We start from the raw sequence: 7,226 nt of genomic DNA on the forward strand, positions 1-7,226 counted from the left end.
TTGTAATGGTTTGGCTTCAGCCCCGCTTGTTGAACCAGTAGGCTGATGCATACTGACAAGGATGACATATTGTTCAACAAAAGCAGCAGAGCTGAATGACCAGACCAAGACAACAGTTAAAAGGTAAGTGCAGTTTTATTTACAGGTGGAGTTTGGTTTTGGACATCAGCTGAAAAGGAGGAGAATGTAGAAGGTGAGTATTGGTTCTTAGAAGAGTAATTTGTTTTAGATATTTTCTTGTTAATATGTGATTCTTTCTTACAGATTTTCCAGAGGCGAAGAGTTCCAAAGGAGGAGRTTTTCAAAGGCAGGTGGCAGTTCTTCAGGCAGAGTGGCTGTRAGTGTTCCGTGGTGAGSTTCTTTGTTTTCTGACCCAACTTGGTGTGAGGACTTCTTAGTATGAGGTGTGGCTTCTGTGATCTGGTAATCCACCTTGGACAAAGGWTGAAYGAGGTAAATACAAAATAYATTCTTTAACATAGAATCTAGGAGCTAAGATACTACCATGAAGGTTAGAYGCATCAGCGTGGATCAWCTGATGGAGGAGGCTTATAAAGCTGCAGCTGATCATCAGWCAAATCCAACAGGTGTGAGTACTCAGGGTCAGATCACCAATCACCACACAGGAACACAGGTAGAACTGATTCTTCACAGTACCCTCCTCCTAAGAATCGYCTCCAGGCGATCTAGRTCGCTTCTCTGGATGAGCTCTGTAAAAGTCAGAGATAAGGGAGGGATCCAGGATCATTCCTCTGGTCCATAACCCTCCCAATCGACCAGATACTGGAACCCCCTTCCTCTTCTCCGAAAGTCAAGGATGCGATTCASCGTGTAGACAGGGTTGTTATCAACGAGACAGGTGGGAGGTGGGAGGTCAGCAGGTGGGCAAAGTTTGCTCTCAACAACAGGCTTGATCTGGGAAACATGAAATGTAGGGTGAATGCGCAGGGATCTGGGTAGGGTTAGATGTACCGAGGATGAATTGATGATTCGTTCAATTGGGTATGGCCCAATGAACCGTGGAGACATCTTCTTGCCGAGGTCTTTCAGTTGGATATCCTTAGTGGAGAGCCAGACCTTTTGACCAACTTGGTAGTCAGGAGCCATGGAACGATGTTGATCTGCTATTCTTTAATTTTGTTCTGCAGTCCTTAGAAGAGCAGCCTTTGTCTGTTGCCAGATCCTTCTACGACTGCGGAAATGGAGCTGCACAGATGGGACAAAACATTCAGATTCCATCAAGGGAAAGAGAGGTGGATTGTAACCCAGAGCAGCTTCGAAGGGAGATAAATCAGTGGCGGTAGAGGTGTGGGTGTTGTGGGCATACTCTACCCAACAGAGATGTTGTGACCAACTGGAAGGGTTTTTGTAGGAGAAACAGCGAAGGATGGCCTCCAGCTCCTGATTACAACGCTCCGTTTGACCATTTGTCTGTGGATGGTAACCTGAAGAGAGACTGACATTGGCACCCAAAGAGTTACAAAAAGCTTTCCACACTTGAGAGATAAACTGCGGTCCTCAGTCAGAAACTATGTCCAGGGGAATACCATGAATGCGAACAAAATTGGTAACCAGTAGTTGTGCAGTTTTGAGAGCAGTAGGGARTTTAGGTAGAGCTATGAAATGTGCCATTTTGGAAAAACAGTCTATGATGGTGAGTATGGGAGTGTTACCTTGAGATGGAGGTAGACCGGTGACAAAATCGAGGGCAATGTGTGACCAAGGTCGTCCGGGAATGGGTAAGGGTTTCAGTAGGCCGGCAGGGGCTTGATGTGAAGACTTTGTTGCAAGCACAGATGGTACATGAGGCCACATACTCTTTAACATCTTTAATGAGAGTGGGCCACCAAAAATATCTTGCAGCCAGGGAGATCATTCGGTTTGAACCAGGGTGACAAGAGAACTGATTATTATGCAACCATTCCAATACTTTACTTTTAATGGCCATGGGGACGAAGAGACGGTCAGGAGGGCCTCCACCAGGGTCCGGTTCAGTTCTTTGGGCTTCTTGAACCAGTTGTTGTATGGACCAGGTGAGAGCTCCTACAAAACAGATGGACGGTAGGATGTTGTCCTCCTTAGGGGTCTGACCATCTGTGGAAAACTGTGGAGAGAGTGTATCAGATTTTACATTACGAGAGCCAGGTCAGTAGGTTATAGTAAAGTTGAATCTAGTGAAAAAYAAAGACCATCGTGCTTGGCGAGGGTTTAATCTCTTAGCTGTCTAAGCCAGATTTTTGTGGTCTGTCCAGATAATGGATGGTAACTTAGTTCCCTCTAACCAGTGTCGCCATTCTTTAAGTGCGAGTTTGATTGCCAGCAGTTCCCGGTTTCCCACGTCATAGTTGTGTTCTGAAGGAGAAAGTCTACGTGAAAAGTAAGTACAGGGGTGCATTTTCTTGTCAGACAGAGACCTTTGTGATAATACTGCCCTGACTCCTGTGTCAGAGGCATCGACCTCCACAATGAACTGTTCAGTTAGAATTGGGTGATGTAATACTGGAGCAGAAATAAATCTTCTCTTTAACTCACCAAATGCAGATTCAGCTTGTGAGTTCCACTCAAAGGTCTTAAGAGATGAGGTGAGTTGAGTTAATGGTGCCGCTACACAACTGTAGTTTTGGATGAAGCGCCGATAAAAGTTGGCGAAGCCTAGGAAGCGCTGGAATCGACGTCGATCAGTAGGGGTGGGCCACTCTGCCACTGCCTTGACTTTGTGAGTGTCTGTCTGAAAATAGCCTTGTCCAAAAATGAAACCTAAAAATGACACTGAAGGAACATGAAACTCACATTTCTCGGCCTTTACGAAGAGTTGGTTCTCATGGAGTCCCTGGTGTAGGGGTCACCTCTAATCAAATTATCAAGAAACTGTCTTGGACTTTCAGTCCTCTGATGAGCCTTCGAATGGACAAAATTCTGTTCCACTTAGAACTGTGTTTAGGCCACCCAAGGCCACTTTCCTTCTAAATCAGATAAAAACAGAAGTATCTTCTCTTATTTGATAACTGGAGTACAGCTCGACCATGTTGAATGTGTTGGGTCGGGTCCTTGGAGTAGATGAGAATGTCATCCAGGTAGACAAAGACGAAAATGTTCAGAAAATCACGTAGCACGTCATTAATGAGGGATTGGAAGACTGCTGGGGCATTGGTGAGCCCAAAAGGCATCACCAGATATTCAAAATGTCCCAAAGGTGTCTTAAAAGCAGTCTTCCACTCGTCCCCCTCCTTAATCCTTACCAAATGATATGTATTACGTAAATCCAGTTTCGAAAAAATGGAGGCTGAGTGGAGTTGATGAACTGAATCAATTAGCGGTAAAGGATACTCATTTTTAACGGTGATTTGATTTAACCCCCGATAGTCAATGCAAGGTCTCAGGCTTTTGTCTTTTTTCTCTACAAAAAAGAAACCAGCACCTAAGAGGGAGGTGGAAGGACGAATGATACCGGATGCTAAGGACTCTTCAGTGTAATTTTTCATGGACTCGGTTTCAGGTGCAGAGAGGTTGTAGAGGCGACAAGATGGGACAGGGGCACCAGATAATAACTCTATGGAACAGTCATAGGGCCTGTGAGGAGGCAGAGACAAAGCCTGAGTTTTGCTAAAAACACGAGCCAAATCGTGGTATTCTCTTGGTACAGAAGAGAGGTCAATGGGCCTCATGCAAGAACATGTTCATATTTTTATCCTAAATTTCTCTTACTTTTGTTCGTACAAAGGGTTCGTATGAACATGCCACGTCAGATTCAACAAACACTTCTATCTTCAGGAAACGTGTGTAAATGAGCTGCGTAATTTACACCTGTTCTATCCAGCTGCTCGTGCACGCGAGAGGAGATTAGCATAATTACCACCCCAAATACACCATATAAGGCTATGATTCCTGCNGATTATTATGCAACCATTCCAATACTTTACTTTTAATGGCCATGGGGACGAAGAGACGGTCAGGAGGGCCTCCACCAGGGTCCGGTTCAGTTCTTCGGGCCTCTTGAACCAGTTGTTGTATGGACCAGGTGAGAGCTCCTACCAAACAGATGGACGGTAGGATGTTGTTAGAACAAACTTGAGGTGGTGGTTGTTTTCATCATTAAAAATACTTTGCAGTGTGAGCTTGGGTCAACTTCCTTATTTTAAGAGTTTAATTATTGCTTAGTTTTGGTGTTTTGATAATGTCACATATTTCCATGTGAGCAGATTTGCTGAGTTGCAGTAATCGGAGAGGAAGCTGAACTCTGAACTGATGCTTGTCCTCCTGAAGCATCCATCTGCTCCGGGGGCAGCAGAAGTGAAAGTGTTTAGCTAGCATCATTTATTATCAAATAATGTTTTGTCATGAGATCTGCATTTTCCCCCTCCCTTAGGCAGTCTCATGACCCAATGTAACTAGGGGCGTGAAAACTAAATAAAAGAGGTTGAACTACAGGGGGTCTCTTAGAGCGGTGGACTTGGGTGTACGAGAGACTTCCTGTCCAGCGTTCTCCTCACTTTGATTCTGAACCTGGTTCGATTGTCTCATTTGTTCCTCTGTTTTTGTATATGATTAGGAAAAACACCTATCAGATGTTGTCTTCCTTAGGGGTCTGACCATCTGTGGAAAACTGTCGAGAGAGTGCATCAGGTTTTACAATACAAGAGCCAGGTCGGTAGGTTACAGTAAAGTTGAATCTAGTGAAAAACAAAGACCATCGTGCTTGGCGAGGGTTTAATCTCTTAGCTGAGAATGTGAAGCTAGATTTTTGTGGTCTGTCCAGATAATGAATGGCAACTTAGTTCCCTCTAACCAGTGTCGCCATTCTTCAAGTGCGAGTTTGATTGCCAGCAGTTCCCGGTTTCCCACGTCATAGTTGCATTCTGAAGGAGAAAGTCTACGGGAAAAGTAAGCACAGGGGTGCATTTTCTTGTCAGACAGAGACCTTTGTGGTAATACTGCCCTGACTCCTGTGTCAGAGGCATCGACCTCCACAATGAACTGTTCAGTTGGAACAGGGTGATGTAATATGGGAGCAGAAATAAATCTTCTCTTTAACTCACCAAATGCAGATTCAGCTTGTGAGTTCCACTCAAAGGTCTTAAGAGTTGAGGTGAGTTGAGTTAATGGTGCCGCTACACGACTGTAGTTTTGGATGAAGCGCCGATAAAAGTTGGCGAAGCCTAGGAAGCGCTGGATTTGACGTCGATCAGTAGGGGTGGGCCACTCTGCCACTGCCTTGACTTTGTGAGTGTCTGTCTGAAAATACCCTTGTCCAAAAATGAAATCTAAAAATGACACTGAAGGAACATGAAACTCACATTTCTCAGCCTTTATGAAGAGTTGGTTCTCATGGAGTCTCTGGTTTAGGGGTCACCTCTAATCAAATTATCAAGGAACTGTCTTGGACTCTCAGTCCTCTGATGAGCCTTCGAATGGACAAAAACTCTGTTCCACTTAGAACTGTATTTAGGCCACCCAAGGCCACTTTCCTTCTAAATCAGATAAAAACAGAAGAATCTTCTCTTATTTGATAACTGGAGTACAGCTCGAACATGTTGAATGTGTTGGGTCGGGTCCTTGGAGTAGATGAGAATGTCATCCAGGTAGACAAAGACGAAAATGTTTAGAAAATCACGTAGCACGTCATTAATGAGGGATTGGAAGACTGCTGGGGCATTGGTGAGCCCAAAAGGCATCACCAGATGTTCAAAAGGTCCCAAAGGTGTCTTAAAAGCAGTCTTCCACTTGTCCCCCTCCTTAATCCTTACTAATTAATATGTATTACGTAAATCCAGTTTTGAAAAAAATGGGGGCTGAGTGGAGTTGATGAACTGAATCAATTAGCGGTAAAGGATACTTATTTTTAACAGTGATTTGATTTAACTCCCGATAGTCAATGCAAGGTCTCAGGCTTTTGTCTTTTTTCTCTACAAAAAAGAAACAAGCACCTAAGAGGGAGATGGAAGGACGAATGATACCGGATGCTAAGGACTCTTCAATGTAATTTTTCATGGACTCGGTTTCAGGTGCAGAGAGGTTGTAGAGGCGACTAGATGGGAGGGGGCACCAGATAATAACTCTATGGAACAGTCATAGGGCCTGTGAGGAGGCAGAGACAAAGCCTGAGTTTTGCTAAAAACATGAGCCAAATAATGGTATTCTCTTGGTACAGAAGAGAGGTCAATGTCTTCAGTGGGTTGAGACTTAGTAGTGGATGAGACAGCAGAGGTTAAGCAGTTATTTAAGCAATAACTACTCCACTTATCTACACTCTTTTGTGACCAGTTTAACACGGGGTTATGTTTTGTTAGCCAAGGATAACCTAAAATCAGTTGTGGTGTGGGTGAGGAGAAGACAAAAAACTCACCAAACTCTCGATGATTACCGGAGATGAGCACCTGTACATTTTCTGCCTTCTGAGAAATCTTGGTTATATTGTCACCAATAATTCCTGTGACCAGAATAGGAGGGTTGAGATTCTCTACAAGTAACTCCAAAAAATCCACAAGATAAGATGAGATCAAATTTTGTTCAGCTCCTGAGTCTATTAATACATGAATAGGAACCTTCTTCTGCTGGTGAATGAGTGTGGAATGTAATGTTAATCGGGAGCTGGGGTGAAGTTCGACATGACCCACCAGGATCCCCTTACTCACTGGTGGGTCTTGGCTTTTAGCAGCAAGGAGCATTGGGCTACGAAGTGTCCCTTCGTTCCGCAGTAAAAACATTCCTTGGAGTCCAAACGTTTCTGTCTCTCTTCTTGGGACAAACGGGCTCGTCCGAGCTGCATGGGTTCCGGTTCTGCATCAGATGTGCGTGACTCAGAGGATGACGAGGCGGAAGTTGAGCGGAACAAGGCAACCAAGGGCCGATGGGAACTGTAGTCTCGGTCCTTCCTGCGTTCCCGCAGACGATCGTCAATCCGGATCGCCATGACGACGGCCTCATCCAAGGTGTTAGGTTCCTCTCGTGTGGCAAGTTGGTCCTTTAAAACATCAGATGGTGAATTAATAAAAAATACCCTTGGGTACCTGATCGTCCCATCCCACCTCCTCGGCAGCAATCCGGAAGTCGACGGAGTGATCGGCAACGGACCTCTTCCCTTGACGTAAGGCTAGAATCTTTTTGACTGCTGCCTCCTGTTGGAGCGGATGGTCAAACACAAGTTTAAACTCACTGTAGGGGTAACCCTGGTGAAATATTCATTTCTATTTTTTGTCTTTGATTTGCTTTTACACTTATAAGAAGAA

Source organism: Austrofundulus limnaeus, unplaced genomic scaffold (genome assembly GCF_001266775.1).
Source record: "Austrofundulus limnaeus strain Quisiro unplaced genomic scaffold, Austrofundulus_limnaeus-1.0 Scaffold8, whole genome shotgun sequence".
NCBI classification, from domain to species: Eukaryota; Metazoa; Chordata; class Actinopteri; order Cyprinodontiformes; family Rivulidae; genus Austrofundulus; species Austrofundulus limnaeus.